General features: G+C 36.0%; 1 non-coding gene across 1 annotated transcript; it reads left to right on the top strand.

Annotated features, from left to right (window-relative positions):
- The first annotated feature begins 11,916 nt into the window (after positions 1 to 11,916).
- Positions 11,917 to 12,014, top strand: LOC122044789. The gene has a single exon (XR_006129792.1). It is a non-coding gene; the product is annotated as a small nucleolar RNA Z122 (small nucleolar RNA).
- Positions 12,015 to 14,966: the final 2,952 nt, after the last annotated feature.

The raw sequence follows: 14,966 nt of genomic DNA on the forward strand, positions 1-14,966 counted from the left end.
GAGTTGAGCAAAAGATGCAGCTAGCGAGAAGGACTGCATAGAAGAGAGTCGACGGGCTCGATGCATCTACAGGACGAGATGTTGCGGAAGAGTACATTGGCGGACGAGGAGGGAGCGTGCGGTGTTTCCGAGGGACAAGAAGTCGAAACGGAAGATTGCTCGAGGAGTAAAAGACACAGCTAACGAGAAGATCAACATAGGAGAGAGCCGATGGGCTCGATGCGTCCGAGGGACGAAGAGTTGCGGAAGAGTACGCTGGCGGACAAGAAGGAAGCACATGACGATTTTGAGGGACGAGAAGTCGAAGCAGAAGCTTGCTCGAGAAGGCCGAAAGTTGGGTTCGGATGAGTCCTATTCCGGATTGACGAGATCACCCAAGCAAGAGGAACCGGAGTGGAAGATCCGGACCGAGGCGATCAAAAATGGAGTGGAAGGCCCGGATTGGAAAAAGTCAACTTGGTTGATTTTCCTGGTCCGGCCGTCGGAATAGGATTTTATCTGGATCACGTTTGACCGTGATCCATTACGAAGGGGATAAAGTTTTATCCCCTCCAAGCGCCTGGAACCCTTCCAAGCGCCCCGAGTAGGTCTATATAAATAGCCCTGCTCCCAAAGCTAAAGCAAGATGAAGAAAGATCAATACAACACTTGTATGCATTCACTGTTCTGTTTTAGCTTTCTATTTCTGTGCTTTCATTGCTGTAAAGAGGCTTCTCCGTCTGAAGGAGAAAGTAGTGCGCTTTACTTTCTGGATAACAACCTCCCCGGTTGTAACCAAGTAAATTCTCGCTGCCTCTGTCTTTTAGTTTGTTATTCATTTCTATGCAAGTGCTTTATTCTAAGTTATAAGTTCTAGAAAGATATTTGTTTAATTTGTGCAGGGGCTATTCACCCCCCTCTAGCCGACCACCAAGGGTCCTAACACTTTCTCTTGCTTTTTTCCCAACCATAGCTTAGTTGTTTTTCTCTTCTCCTTCTCCAACCGTAACTCTCTTTTCTTTTTCTCTTCTCAAGACAGAAAGAAGAAGGCCAAGTAACTAAAGCCAAGGAATTTATGGAAAAAGAGAAGATTATGAAGCAAATAGGATTTCTTTATATTGTACTTTTTGTTGCTACAACACATTATCACAAATTTAACACTTCATCCATATTTATACATTTTTTTTTGATGGTATGAAAAATCAACAAGACATTAACAATATTAAATGCATTAACTAATAAGATTCATGAATCCATGAAAAGGTACAATGAATCCATGAATAGGTACTTGAGATGAAATTGAACTTTGCTTCTTGTAAAAGTAGAAAAGACATTTGAAATCAATTTGTAATTTAATTTTTGAATTTAGTTTAATCCAACAATGCCTCCTGTAAACCAAAATGCTTCTTACTCCTAGAGCTTCAAGATTCTTTGAAAATATTGATCCTCCAAGCGGCTTTTTAAAAATATCAATAAGTTGTTTATTGCTAGGACAATACTCTAGGTTGATTTCACCTTCATTAACAAGTTCTCTTATGAAATGAAATAGCAAACGAATGTGCTTTGTTCTTCCATGTAGTATTGGATCCTTTGATATAGAAATTGTAGAACAGTTATCACAATATAATGTTGTTGGATTATTTTGCTTACATTTGAGACTTTCAAGAATTCCCCATAGCCATAAAGTTTGACACCATACTGAAGAAGTTACTATGTATTCGGCTTCGGTAGTTGAGAGTGCTATAATTTATTACTTTTTTGAACACCAAGAGATCGCTCCACTACCAAGATTGAAAATATAACCAGAAGTATTTTGAGAATTATCAATACTTCCTCCAAGATTACTATATGTATTGCCAACAAGTTTATAGGCACATGTAATTTATAGAAGATGTCATAATTAAAAGTTCCTTTAATATTGAAGAACCCTTTTTGCTACTTCCCAATGATTTGATAAGGTTTTTCCATAAACCTGCAAATCAAACTTATTGTGTACATAATGTTGGGTCTAGTGGCAGTGAGATACATCAAGTTCCTAACTAGGCTTCGAAATACTGTTGGATTCACCATCTTTCCTTCATCATTCTTAGCTTTAAATCCATGATGCACGGAGTTGACACTGTTGGAATGTATACTAAAAGCTTAGCTTTTTATAAACATTTACTTAGAAATAAGAATCATATTGGTCAAATATCTACATTTATAAGCTAAGTGTAGTTGTTCAATTAATTTATATTGTAGATAACATGGTGTGTGGTGTCACACACAGAAGATCATGTTATCAGTTCTTTATAAATTATAAACAGTTGCTCACGACTAAGATGGATAGGAACAAACCATTGGAATAGTCGTAGTGTAATTTGGTATTAGTTTATATTGACTATAAAATTACACTAGTACACTCAGAGTGTATTGAGTTGGACCATTTAAGGTAAGTTCTTTTTATACTGACTGAATAAAAGAACAAGACCTTTGTTATTATGGAAGTGTGTGCTCTTAATCATGATATACTTAAAATTCATTTCTTTGATTTATCAAAGGGTGTGATTTAGTTCGATAAATCAATAGGCCCGATAAGTTGGAAAATGATATTATTTATATGGTGTGTTGTTGATTATAGAATGAAACTGTGTCCTAGTAATCTAGGTTGATAATGTCCCCAAGAGGAGCTCATAAAGATTGTCATGTTAAACCCTACAGGTGGACTTAGTCCGACACGACAATAAGGTTGAGTGGTACTACTCTTGTACTAAGATATTAATTAAAGTGAGTTGTCAGTAACTCACTTAATTAGTGGGCATTCGACATCTTAAATACAGGGAGATTAACACACTCATGATAAGAAGGAGCCTAAAATGTAATTTGGGATTGGTGCGGTAGTTCAATAATAATTCTTTAGTGGTATGAATTATTATTGATGAAATTAAGTTGGGTGTTCGGGGCGAACACGGGAAGCTTAATTTTATCGGGAGACCAAAACCAATTCCTCCTCTCGGTCCCTAACGTAGCCTCTTATTTATAAAGTATTATACTCACCTTCTTACTCACCTTAAGGTGGTCGACCAAGCCTAGCTTGGAGCCCAAGCTAGGGTCGACCAAACCAAGGTGAGTTGATTTCATTAGGTGGTCGGCCCTAGCTTGAACCCAAGCTTGGTGTGGCCGGCCAAAATAAATTAAAAGGATTTTATTTTTTAAAAAAAAAAAATCTTTCCTTATGTGGAAGCCATGGTTTTAAAAGAGAGTTTAAAATTTAAATATTTTCTTTTATAGCTTTCTACAAAAGATTAAGAAAAAGGTTTGATATCTTTCCTTATTTATAGTTAAAAGGAATATTTTAATTTTTGATAAAACTTTCTTTTTATGAAACTATTCTCATGATTTTAAAAGAGAGTTTTAAAATTAAATCTTTTCTTTTATAGTTTCTACAAAAGATTAAGAGAAGATTTGATATCTTTCCTTATTTATAGATTGAAAGGAAGATTTTAATTTTGTAGAAAACTTTCCGTTTTGGAAATCATCCACATGTTTTAATAGAGAGATTTTAATTTATAAAGTTTCCTTTTATAACCAACCATGAAGGGAAAAAATTATTAGAGAAAATTTTATTTTAAAAAATTCCGGAAATAAATGAGGAAGTTTAAATTTTGTGTTTAAAACTTGCCTTATTTGGATCATGTGAAGGGGTCGGTCATAGCATGGGTTAAAAGGAATTTTTAATTAAAATTTCCTTATTAACCAAAGGCAAGGAATATAAGAGAATTTTAATAATAATTAAATTTCCTTATTTGCTAAGACCAAGGAATATAAAAGAGGGGGTAGAGGTGCCTCACCTTAGAACAACTCTCTTCTATTTTTCCTCTCTTTTCTTCCTTGGTGGTGGCCGACCCTATCATCTCTTCCTCTCTTCTTCTAGTGGTCGAACCTATCATCCTCTTGGAGCTTGTTTTGGTGGCCGGATTTGTTAGGACCAAAAGTAGCTAGAGGGGGGGTGAATAGCTCGTCGCGTGCTCGTCGCTCGGCGTTGATTGTTTCTTCAAGAATATGCAGCGGAAAATACAGAAACAAATACACAACGCTAACACAGTTGGTTTTACTTGGTATCCACCTCACAAGAGGTGACTAATCCAAGGATGCACACCAACACACACACCCTCCACTATGAAAACACTCCTTTTCGGTAACTACCGAGGGCGGAGAAGCCCTACAAGACTCTCAGTACAAGAAGAAAGGAAAGGGAAACAAAATACAAGCGCAAAGCTTACAATGAGTACAGAAAACCCTAACCCTAGCTTCTCTTCTTGCCTTTGATCCGCCTCTTGACTTGGAAAGCTTCCAAGATCCTTCAAGAACTGGCGATCTGATCTTTGAGAGCGCTGTGGAGGAGCTGGCGAGTAATCTGGAGTGAATCGGAGAAGAGATTGCCGCAGCCATCGAACGCCTGCAGCTATAAACGATGCCAACGGTCGGATCCCGATCGATTCGAATGTTCCCAATCGATCGGGGAGGCTTTGGATCGATCCACGGATCGATCCAGAGCGCCTCTGTGCTCTGGGAAAACGCCTGGATCGATCCACGGATCGATCCAGCGCTTATCGCGCGAAGCAGCCGCGTCCCAATCGATCCACTGATCGATTGGGACATCTGGATCGATCGATCGCTGGGACAGGTCTGGATCGATCCACTGATCGATCCAGAGCCTGGATCGATCCATTGATCGATCCAGCACTTGATTTTTGTCCAAACCAAGTCCCAAACCTCCCAAACCAACATCCGGTCAACCTTGACCTGCTGGTATGTCATGCCTAGCATCTAGTCACTCCCTTGACCTGCTAGGACTCCCTTACCAAGTGTCTGGTCAATCCCTTTGACCCACTTGGACTTTTCTCTGTGCCAAGTATCCGGTCAATCCCTTTGACCTACTTGGACTCTTCTTTCATGCCAAGTATCCAGTCAATCCTTTGACCTACTTGGACTTCCCAGCACCAGATGTCCGATCATCCTTGATCCATCTGGATTTTCCCTTGCCTGGCTTCACTCACCAGGACTTTCACCTAGCTTCACTCACTAGGGTTTTGCATCTGCCTAGCTTCACTCACTAGGACTTTCACCTGGCTTCACTCACCAGGATTTCCATCTGCCTAGCTTCACTCACTAGGACTTTCACCTGGCTTCACTCACCAGGATTTCCATCTGCCTAGCTTCACTCACTAGGACTTCCTTCTGCCTAACATCCCAGTTAGGACTTCCCAGTCAAGTATCCGGTCAACCTTGACCTACTTGACTCTTCTTCAATTAACATCTTATTGTCAAACATCTAAACCCAAACCAAGACTCAGCTTGGTCAAACAGGTCAACCTTGACCTGAGGGATGTTGCACCAATAGGATTTGCTTAGTGAAGAAGGAGAGAAAGAATGCTTTGTTTCCTAGTTTCTCTTGGAACTTGGTTGGTGGCCGAGACTTGCTATCTCTTGGAGAAGGTTGCTTGGCCGAAACTTGGAAGAAGGAAGAAGGAGGCTTGGTGGATTCTCATCTCAGTAGATCGTTGCCCACACAACATCCGAGATAAGAAGAGGACTACGATAGAAGATCAAGAGGTTGTTGCTTACAAAGAAAGGTATAACTAGTAATTCTATTTCGCATCATACTAGTTTTCTTTATATAGATTTGAAATACCAAACACAAGAAGCTAGTGATTCTAGATTTTCGAATTTGTGATTCGAAGTTGTGTTTCTTTTATTTTGTTTTTTCGATCTTGTGATTCGATTGTTCTTTTTGGTTAAACCTAGGGCTACTATAAGGATATTAAATATTGAATTTCGTTAAGAAGCTTTGTTGAGGCAGTGGTGGATGTTCCCATACTCAAGAAGGTCAAGTGTCTCGCCATGTTTGACCTGGGAGCCGATTTCCGAAATAAATATTTAATTGAATTTGTAACATAGGTGAATTTAGATCTATAATGTTAAGTATCGTTTGCGATCCATGTCTAAACCTCTAAGAACAGATAAATTAAATCTGGAATCAATCATGTTAAGTTCCATTTGTGATTCCGAATTTAATTTTTAAAGAACACAATAGGTTGTTAGGAAAGGTTCAGGACTTGTACCAAATTTTTGTACAGGGGAACCAGTACGATATTCCTAGAAGCAACCAACATACACTGGATTTGTATTTTTCCATCTTGAATCTCTTAAGAATTTGAGTTACATAGTATCTTTGTGAGATAAAAGTTCCTTCTCTTGATTGTTGGACATTAATGCCTAGAAAATGATACAACTCGCTCAAATTTGTCATTTCAAACTCACCCACCATAGAGTTCTTAAAATCTATCAATATCTTTAGATCATTGTTAGTGAAAATAAGGCCATCCACGTAAAGACTCATAAACATAATATTACCTTCAGATTTTTTTTTTATATATAAAGAGTATGCTCACAAGGACAACTTTTAAAATCATATTTAATAAAATAATCATTAATTTAGTCATATCATGCACAAGGTGATTGCTTTAACCCATATAATATCTTTCTAAGCTTATATACTTTACCTTCTTCACCCTTTTTCACAAAACTTTGTGGTTGTTCAAGATAAATTTTTTTCTTGATGAAAATCATTTAAGAAAGCTGATTTGACATCCATTTGTAATAATTGTCAACCATTTTGAGCAGCAAGAGCAATAATTAATGGAACTGTATCAAGTCTAGAAATAGGAGCAAATATCTCATTGAAATATTCACCTTCTTTATATTTGTATCCTTTACAACAAATCTTGCTTTGTATTTATTGATGGAGTCATCTAGATTGGTTTTAATCTTAAAGGTCCATTTCACACCAATTAGGATATTTGTATAGTGGAAAAGTAGTGAGCTCTAATGTACCATTTTTCTCGATAGAGCTTATTTCTGTTGGTGCAATCGACCTCTAGGATTTTAATGTTTGACAATGTATTAATGCCAGGTCAGTTTGACTAAGGGTTAATCTAAATATGACTTGATGTTTAGAAGAGGATGACTAACAAGGGTAAGTCTTCACCGAAGGTTAGGCAGGTGAGAAATCTACTAAATAACTAGTCCTAACTAGAGGTTAGGCAAGGAAAAGTCATAGTGAGTGAAACTAGATGGTGAAAGTCCTGGTGAGTAAAGTCAGATAATGGAAGTCCTAATGAGTGAAGTTATGCCATAGTGAGTGAAACAGGTGATGGAAGTTCTGGTGAGTAAAACAAGACAATGAAAGTTCTAGTGAGTGAAGTTAAACCCTAATAAATGAAGCTAGGAGGTGGAAGTCCTGGTGAGTGAAGTCAGGCAATAAAAGTCCTAGTGAGTAAAGCTAGGCAATCCTAGGGAGAGATAACCCTAGGTAATGAAAAGTCTTGGAAGAGTAAACTCCAAGCATGTGTGACTGATTAGCTTCCGATTGACCGTGCACGATCAACCAGACTAGTGAATTCTTAATACTGCTAATACTATTTTACTTTATTATTTTATATATATATTGTGCTAACTCAATGTTGCAAGTAAGTCCTAGTAGATCAAATTAATCATACACTACGCAAGACCAGATAAAGTCCAAACAGGTGTAGAGAACCAGATGTTTAGTAGATAAGTGGAGGTAAGCACTAAAGGAGAGAGATCCAGTGAGGGAAAACCTAGTGGGGTTGTAGGCGTTGATCCAACTTAAACCCATTTTGGAAGTATAAACTAAGACTATAATTAGATCTTGTTGGGACCGAGTTCAAAATTCGATGATTGTGTTTGTACACTCCTATGCACAGTGGAAATTTAAAATTTTATTTGTGATTCAACAATTAAATCAAAAGAGTGTTCGTATGGTTTTTAAAACAAACATAAGCATGATCTTTATTTAAGCATGCATTACAATCTAACCGTATAAGTAAGATTCTAAAAGCATAACAAAGATACACTATCATATAATTGATTTATATAATGCTAATTTAATCATTTTATTTATACATGCTAAACTATCTAAAATAAACATATCAGATCATTTAAGCATAACATAAATAAAACTATTAACATGCATTAACATATATATGAATCATAGTACAAGCATAAACATACCTTCCAAACAGCCTGTGTTTGGGTATGACTCAAACTATTCCAGTTGTAACGAAATAGCTCCTCGTTGTTGTCATGAGCTCGTACTTCCTTCGTCTAATCCGGTCCACGATTAGAGTTCTCTTTCCAACACTTGATCGCACCAGAGGTCAAGTGTCATTTTTCGTCGAGACGATCAAAACGACTTCCTCTAAGATGAGGAAGGGGTTGCCCAATTACCTCTTCTCAAGGGGTTGTCTAATAGCTCTCAACAAGGAGCTATGCCTTCCAAAATTTTGCAAGAAGGTGGGCACGATAATGCTTCTCGAAGAGGAGAAGTAACAAATAAGGAGATCGAACTTTTCGATGGAAGAGAGTGAAAAAAATCTTCTTTTTTTTTCCTATATTATTTTTGATGAATGTCAAAAGGGGAGGGTTAAATGGTTTAAGTTAGTTAGCAATGAAAAATTACCAAAAATAAAACAAGACTAACTTAACATCATTACTTGTGTTTGTTTATTGCATATTTTTTTACTAACTTAATCAGGTTGTCATTGCATCAAAAAGGGGGAGATTATTGGTGCGGTTAGCACTAACGATCTAACTCAGATTTTTGATGAATGGCAAAACAGGTTAAGTTAGTTTCATTGTAATCTAACGCTTTGACCAAGTGTGCAGGAGAAGCCCAGCTAGGTCGATGGGCCGACCGGATAGCTGGCACGAAGTCCAGATAGGTCGACGGGCTGACCAGATGTCTGGCACAAAGTCCAGACAGGTCGACGGGATGACCGGATGTCTGGCACGAAGTCCATATGGGTTGAAGGGCTAATTGAACGTCTGACAAGTAAGTTAAGGCAAGTCACTGGAGGGGATTGATTGTGAGGACGCGTTCCCATAAAGGAACTTAGGCGTCGATCCAACTTAGAACCATTTCGGAACTCTAAGTTGACGTCTTGACTAGATTTTGATCTCGATGAGATGGAATCTAATTAATACTCTTTTTTGTTATAAACTGTGCTAACACTTTGTTTTGCAGAATATATACTTTGTATTTGTGCTTCAGACTAATGTTTTCTTGCAGGTAATTGAAGCTACTGGAAAATGGGGTCTGGACGCCCGGAATGCAAATTCTATCCCTATCGCTGCTTCGGCACATGGAGCTTCATGGTTGGCTGGACTACGTCACACTCCAGGCGCCCGGAGCCTCCTATATAAGGAGGGTGAGTCCTAGAGCAAAGAACAACTCATAACAAGATCTTTCAACGCTTGCTCTGCTGTGCTGTGCTGTGCTCCTGCGACCCTGTGAAGCTACTCCGACAACGTGCTATCTTTTATTTCCTTGTTGTCGGTATTTCTTTTCCAAAGTTCTTGTACCTTAATTTTGTAATCACATTTTCGAACTACTAGTGGATTGCCCAATGAAAGCACTCAACGAGTTCGGGCTTTGGAGTAGGAGTCGACGAAGACTCCGAACCAAGTAAAATTAGTTGTGTTAGCATTGTTCCGTTCTCGCTTTTATCTTTCCGCTGCGTACTCGATTTTCTACGATAATTTTCTAAATCGCTATTCACCCCCTCTAGCGACTTATTTGATTCAACAAAAACTACCTAGGGGTACCAACAGAAAGAAGGAGAAGAAGTCGATATGTGGAGACTTGCACTTGAGACAGTGGAAGCGAGGCTACTTACATGGAAGAGAATTTTAAAAAAAAAGAGAGAGAGAGAGAATAAGTTTTCTTAAAAACTCCGTAACTCATTTTAAATCGATTGAACCAATTTAATCTAGTTAAACTTGGTTCGACCATAACTTGATAAAATAAAGTCAAAATCAACTTTGATTTAGACCAACATACTTCTTATTTTTGCACCTACCCGATGTATTTTGTTCAATTCCAATTTGATTTTAATTATGCACCTTTACTTCGTACCGGATTTGTTTATTTATTTATTTTGTTAAAAAAATAAATTTTATATAGATAATTAAAAAAAATAAAGGGTGGGCTACAACCCTGCAACAATAGCATACATCTGTTGAATGATATCTATTGCACTCAACGGGATCAAATAAAAAAATTGATGTGGTGGTCTAAAGAGGATACTACGTGGCGTCAAGAAGTCAATATAAGGGATGATGTGATAGTCAGAGTCAAGGTTAACACATAGTAGATATAACCCCCGTTCTAATCGATTGGCTATAGGCCCTCCTGATCGAGTGTTAATGAAGCTGATTGCCCACATACATGATACTCACATATATCCAAGTGGACAAGGTATATCCTTGGGGCGATGTTATGACTGATTTCCTATCTTGTTTTAACATCTCAAGTAGCCGAGTCACCAATCGGGGATCCTAGACCCTCTTTGACTTGGGAAAATTTCATTTTGACATTATTTATTATGTCTAGATGAAGTGATGACGTCTACCTTAAACGCCTATTATTAGTCCACGAGTACAGGAAAGGGGAATCCTCATAAGTAGTAAAGTAATAGCCTCCCTCATTTAATGTGGTTTTATTAATCATGCAAGTATTATAACTTCATTAAATACATGGAAGAAGAAAGAAAAAATGAAAATCCTCTATAATAGAGGAAGGATCCATCCAAAAATATAAAAGGATAGTACTAAGAGAAAAAGTAAAGGTCACGGTTCTTTTTTCAAAATTAACAAATTAACTTTCGACTTATCGCTTGTAGTCATCTTTTCAATAGTGATCAACTTTCTTGCCAGCACGTAGTTGAGTCAATCACAAGGATCACGGAGCACTATCAAAAATCTACTTCAAATTATAAAAAATAATAATAATAACAATAATAGTTGTACTAACAGAGTCAAAGATCAAAATCATATGGTTCTTATTTTTTAAATAAGATATTTTATTTATTATTAACTGCAATTTGGCAGCGCATATAAGTTTGATTAAATTAGATTATTTTGATAAATTAAAGCAGTGTTGATTAATATATATTTAAATATTTTGACTAATGTTAAAATAATTTTACTTGTAATTATCTAGTCGAAAAAGATTTGACGCTGTTATTACAGAATTAAACCAATAGTAAGGGTTTTTCTAAAATATAAAATAGCAATGGATCAAAAAAAAAATAAAAGACGAATTTTCAAAAGTCGTTCTTAACTTCTAAATTTCTCAAAAAATATATTTATTTTTCTCGTTCACCACTCAGTTATATTGTTCTTTAAAAATTAATGTTACAGTGATAAATTTTTTTTAAAATTAAGTATTACAGTCGTACTGTTATTTTAGGGTTTAGAAAACAATTGCTCTAAATCTCAAAATTATTTTAGAAATTTCATAATTTTAAATAGAACTTTTGGTCAGTTGTCGAGTATAAAATATTTTTTAATATTTTTTTAAAAATAAAATATTATTTAATAATAATAAAATAAAAGAGCACCCGATTTTTATAACATTAATCAATTTTTATTTTCATGTCATGGACATAATTTTAATCATCAAATTAATAATATTTGATAGATTACGCAAGGATTGTAATTACAACATCGAATTATATACCCTTTTTCATGTTATAAGTTATCAAAATGGATTGGACCTAACTTAAAGGGTCCAGCCCATTACGAGAACCTGCTCTATAAAATCGCGTCGACAGCGGTAGATTCTTCATTTCTAGGGTTGCTTTCGGCCATCGCTGGCGCCGCAAGTTACCAAATTGTGGGCCGCCCGACGGAGTGCTTTCTCCGTCACTTCAACTGCGCAGTCGATCGTGGCGATCTCGGAACCTCCGGCGCCAATCGCGAACCCTAACCGAGGTTCCGAATCGTTTTCATAAATCATTCTTCGGCGTTTATCGTCTTTGAAAGTTGAAATTTGAATTTTGGTTGGATTTATTTTCTTTCTGTTTTTACTAATCTGGGAGATGATGCGATATACGGATTGTCAGACTGCTGTTCTCATGAGCAGCAGATTAGCCGTGCTGAGTTATTTTGCACGTCAGTCTGATCCCAAATGCAAATCTATTTATCCATCAGAAATGTAGAAATTATGAGAATTAAAAAAAAAAAAGCCATTTGCAAGCCCTTTGAGTTTCTCGCTTCCTAAATCTCTCCTACATTATCATTTCTCTATAATAGGTTTAATATATCGTTATCGTATCGATTCTCCTGCTTTTTCCCAGCTCTCGGGTCAGGATTTTTGTCTTTTTATCATTTCGTTTGCCGTAATCTTATGAGATTGTTTTTTCGGGGTTTTTCCTCCACTTCTGATATCTCTTTTAATGTCATTTTGTCTTGTATGATCTGCCGAGCCTATTTCTTGTTATTGAAATCTATTTTTTGTTATTTGAGATATTTGATATTTGGTGATGATTTGCAACTAAAATATTATGATATGTGTTGTCGTAATTCTCTTTCAATCTATAATTTATAACATTAATGTGGATCTCGTATGTATGATTTATAATTTTTGTTTATAGTGATTCCTCTGAGGATGCTAATTTAGTTTATACAGGCAATTGTACTAAATCTCAATAAACTTGTTAGGTCAGGCTGAGTGTCTGATACTTTAGTTCGATTTGTGTATGCAAAAATGCAACATTTAGGCACAGCTGTTTTACAACTTGCAATTATTCATAGTACTCTTTAATCAGTCCTCAATGTTAACTGAGTTGAGAATCACAATTGCAAAAAAAAAACAAATCAGATTTTCAAAGGGAACATTATGCACCTAATAGGTGTTTCCTAAAGTTCTAATGCTTAAAAAATCTAGAAGGATCTGCACTCCCCCCGTGCTGTATGTCAATTTAGGTAGAGTGGACTATTTTCGACGGTGGTTACATTTAAGATCTTGTAGATGGCTTTGGGGATCAGAGACTGTTAAGCTCTCGCTCGATACTACATCAAAAATAAAAATTCCTATATGTCTCTTTATTATATTAAAAAAAACTTTAAAACAACTATGCTTCCATACATTTTCATTATATTTTATTTTATATGTAAATAAAATTTGAATTTATAAATTACTACTAAATAATATTAATAATTAAAAAATAAGTTATATTATTTGAAACAAAATCTCCCAATAGAAAATTTATTAATTTTTTAAAATTTAAATTTAAAAATTTATTTTAAATGGCAGCCGTATCTTCCTGAAAATGAGCAAGTTTCCTCCTATTTCTATGCCACTTCCACGTTGGTCTAGAGCAGAAATGTATTTTCAAATATTACAATAATTCATTAAAAATGTATATATCACTCCCATACGCTTGGAGGTGGCTTCTGTGGTCCTATTGAATTTGGAACGATTGAGTTTCGTTTGGGTTTAGGTTTAAAAAATTATTATTTTTGAGTTTAGGGTGTAGGATTAAAAATGTGTTACTATTTTTTTTTTTTAGCCCAAAGCTTAAAAAACAAATCTAGTTGAAATGTTGAATGCACATTGTAGGACGTATAATATATCAATATTATATATATATATATATAAAAGATTGTTATTTTACTTATACAGGAGTGATTGAATGTGAATTTGGAGATTCGTCTAGCGTCCTGATTGGTAAAGGTGAATTAGGGCTAGACTCGACCTTGGGTTGGGTTTGGCTCGGACTCAGTTCGGGCTCGTAACGGGTCAATGGGCTGGTTGCCCGTTGACCCGGTTCGTCGGGTCAAACCGGAACTAGCTCGGTAAATTGTCGGGCCGGTTCCGGTTTAGTTGCTGCAAAATCGGCGAATCGTCGGTTAATCGGTAGTTCAGTCGTAAATTTTTTTTTTGTAATGGCTTGAATCGTCGGTTAACCGACAGTTCATAGTCGTTGGAACTGTCGGTTAACCAGCGGTTCATAGCCGTTAGGGGTATTTTTTTGGGTTATTTTTTTCAACGGCTAGGATCATTTGATCATTTTTTTATCAATGACTATGATTTAATGTTTGTTACTATCAAAACTCTATAAATAGAGAGCTCATTTTATCATTTTTCACACACATCTTCTCTACTTACTCTTAATCTCAATTTCGTATTCTCTACACACTTTCGTTTTCAATTTTCAATTACAATGGAAGGAGGTTGCGGAGGTGCATCATCTTGAGCTCGGAAGGGAAAGCAAATAATGAATCTGCGGGAGGAAGACCCCAACATTCAATCCACCGATGATGAGATCGAGCATCTTTCGAATCCGAACCCCAAAACACAAGGAAGTACCGATGCAATTATTTCTAAGGTTCGGGAACTTCCTCCTCAAAAGTCTTCTATTTTCACTAAACATTTTAAGAATGTCACTCTTCCGTCGGGAGAAATGCGTACAAAATATAAGCACTGCAATGCTTCCTACAAATTCCAAACCGACGGTGATTATGGGTTGTTGAAACGACATGTAGAAACGAAGTATCCAACGAAATATGGATTTTACCATTCTCAAACACAATTATCAAGATTTTCTTCAACTAGCGGTAGTATCGATTCCGGTTTATTTTTATATTCGAATAATAAATTAAGAGAATCATTAACTAAATTTGTTTCCGTAGAACATCTTTCTTTTAGTTTTAGATCTAAATACACATTTGAAGATTTTTGTAAAGAATCTCTTAATTCATGTGCTAAACGTGTTATAGGACTACACTTACTCGTACAATTAAAAAATTAGTAAAACAAGGGAAAAAATTTTAATTGATTAATTTAGTAAATTAGATAATAAAGTTTCTTTATGTTCTGATATTTGGAGTGATCATTGTCAAACACATTCGTATATGGGTGTGACTTGCCATTGGATCGATAACTATTCGAACCTCCAAAAAAGATTGTTAGCTTATAGAGTTTTTTGATGAATCATATAATGCTTATAATATCGCAAAATTATTATGTTTAATTTTAGAAGAATATGATTTAACTCATAAAATATTTTTAATATCATTAGATAATATTAGTTCCAATACCGCTTGTATAGATGTTCTAAAATTTATTTGTCAACGTA

This window comes from Zingiber officinale, chromosome 2A (assembly GCF_018446385.1).
Source record: "Zingiber officinale cultivar Zhangliang chromosome 2A, Zo_v1.1, whole genome shotgun sequence".
Lineage (NCBI taxonomy): Eukaryota > Viridiplantae > Streptophyta > Magnoliopsida > Zingiberales > Zingiberaceae > Zingiber > Zingiber officinale.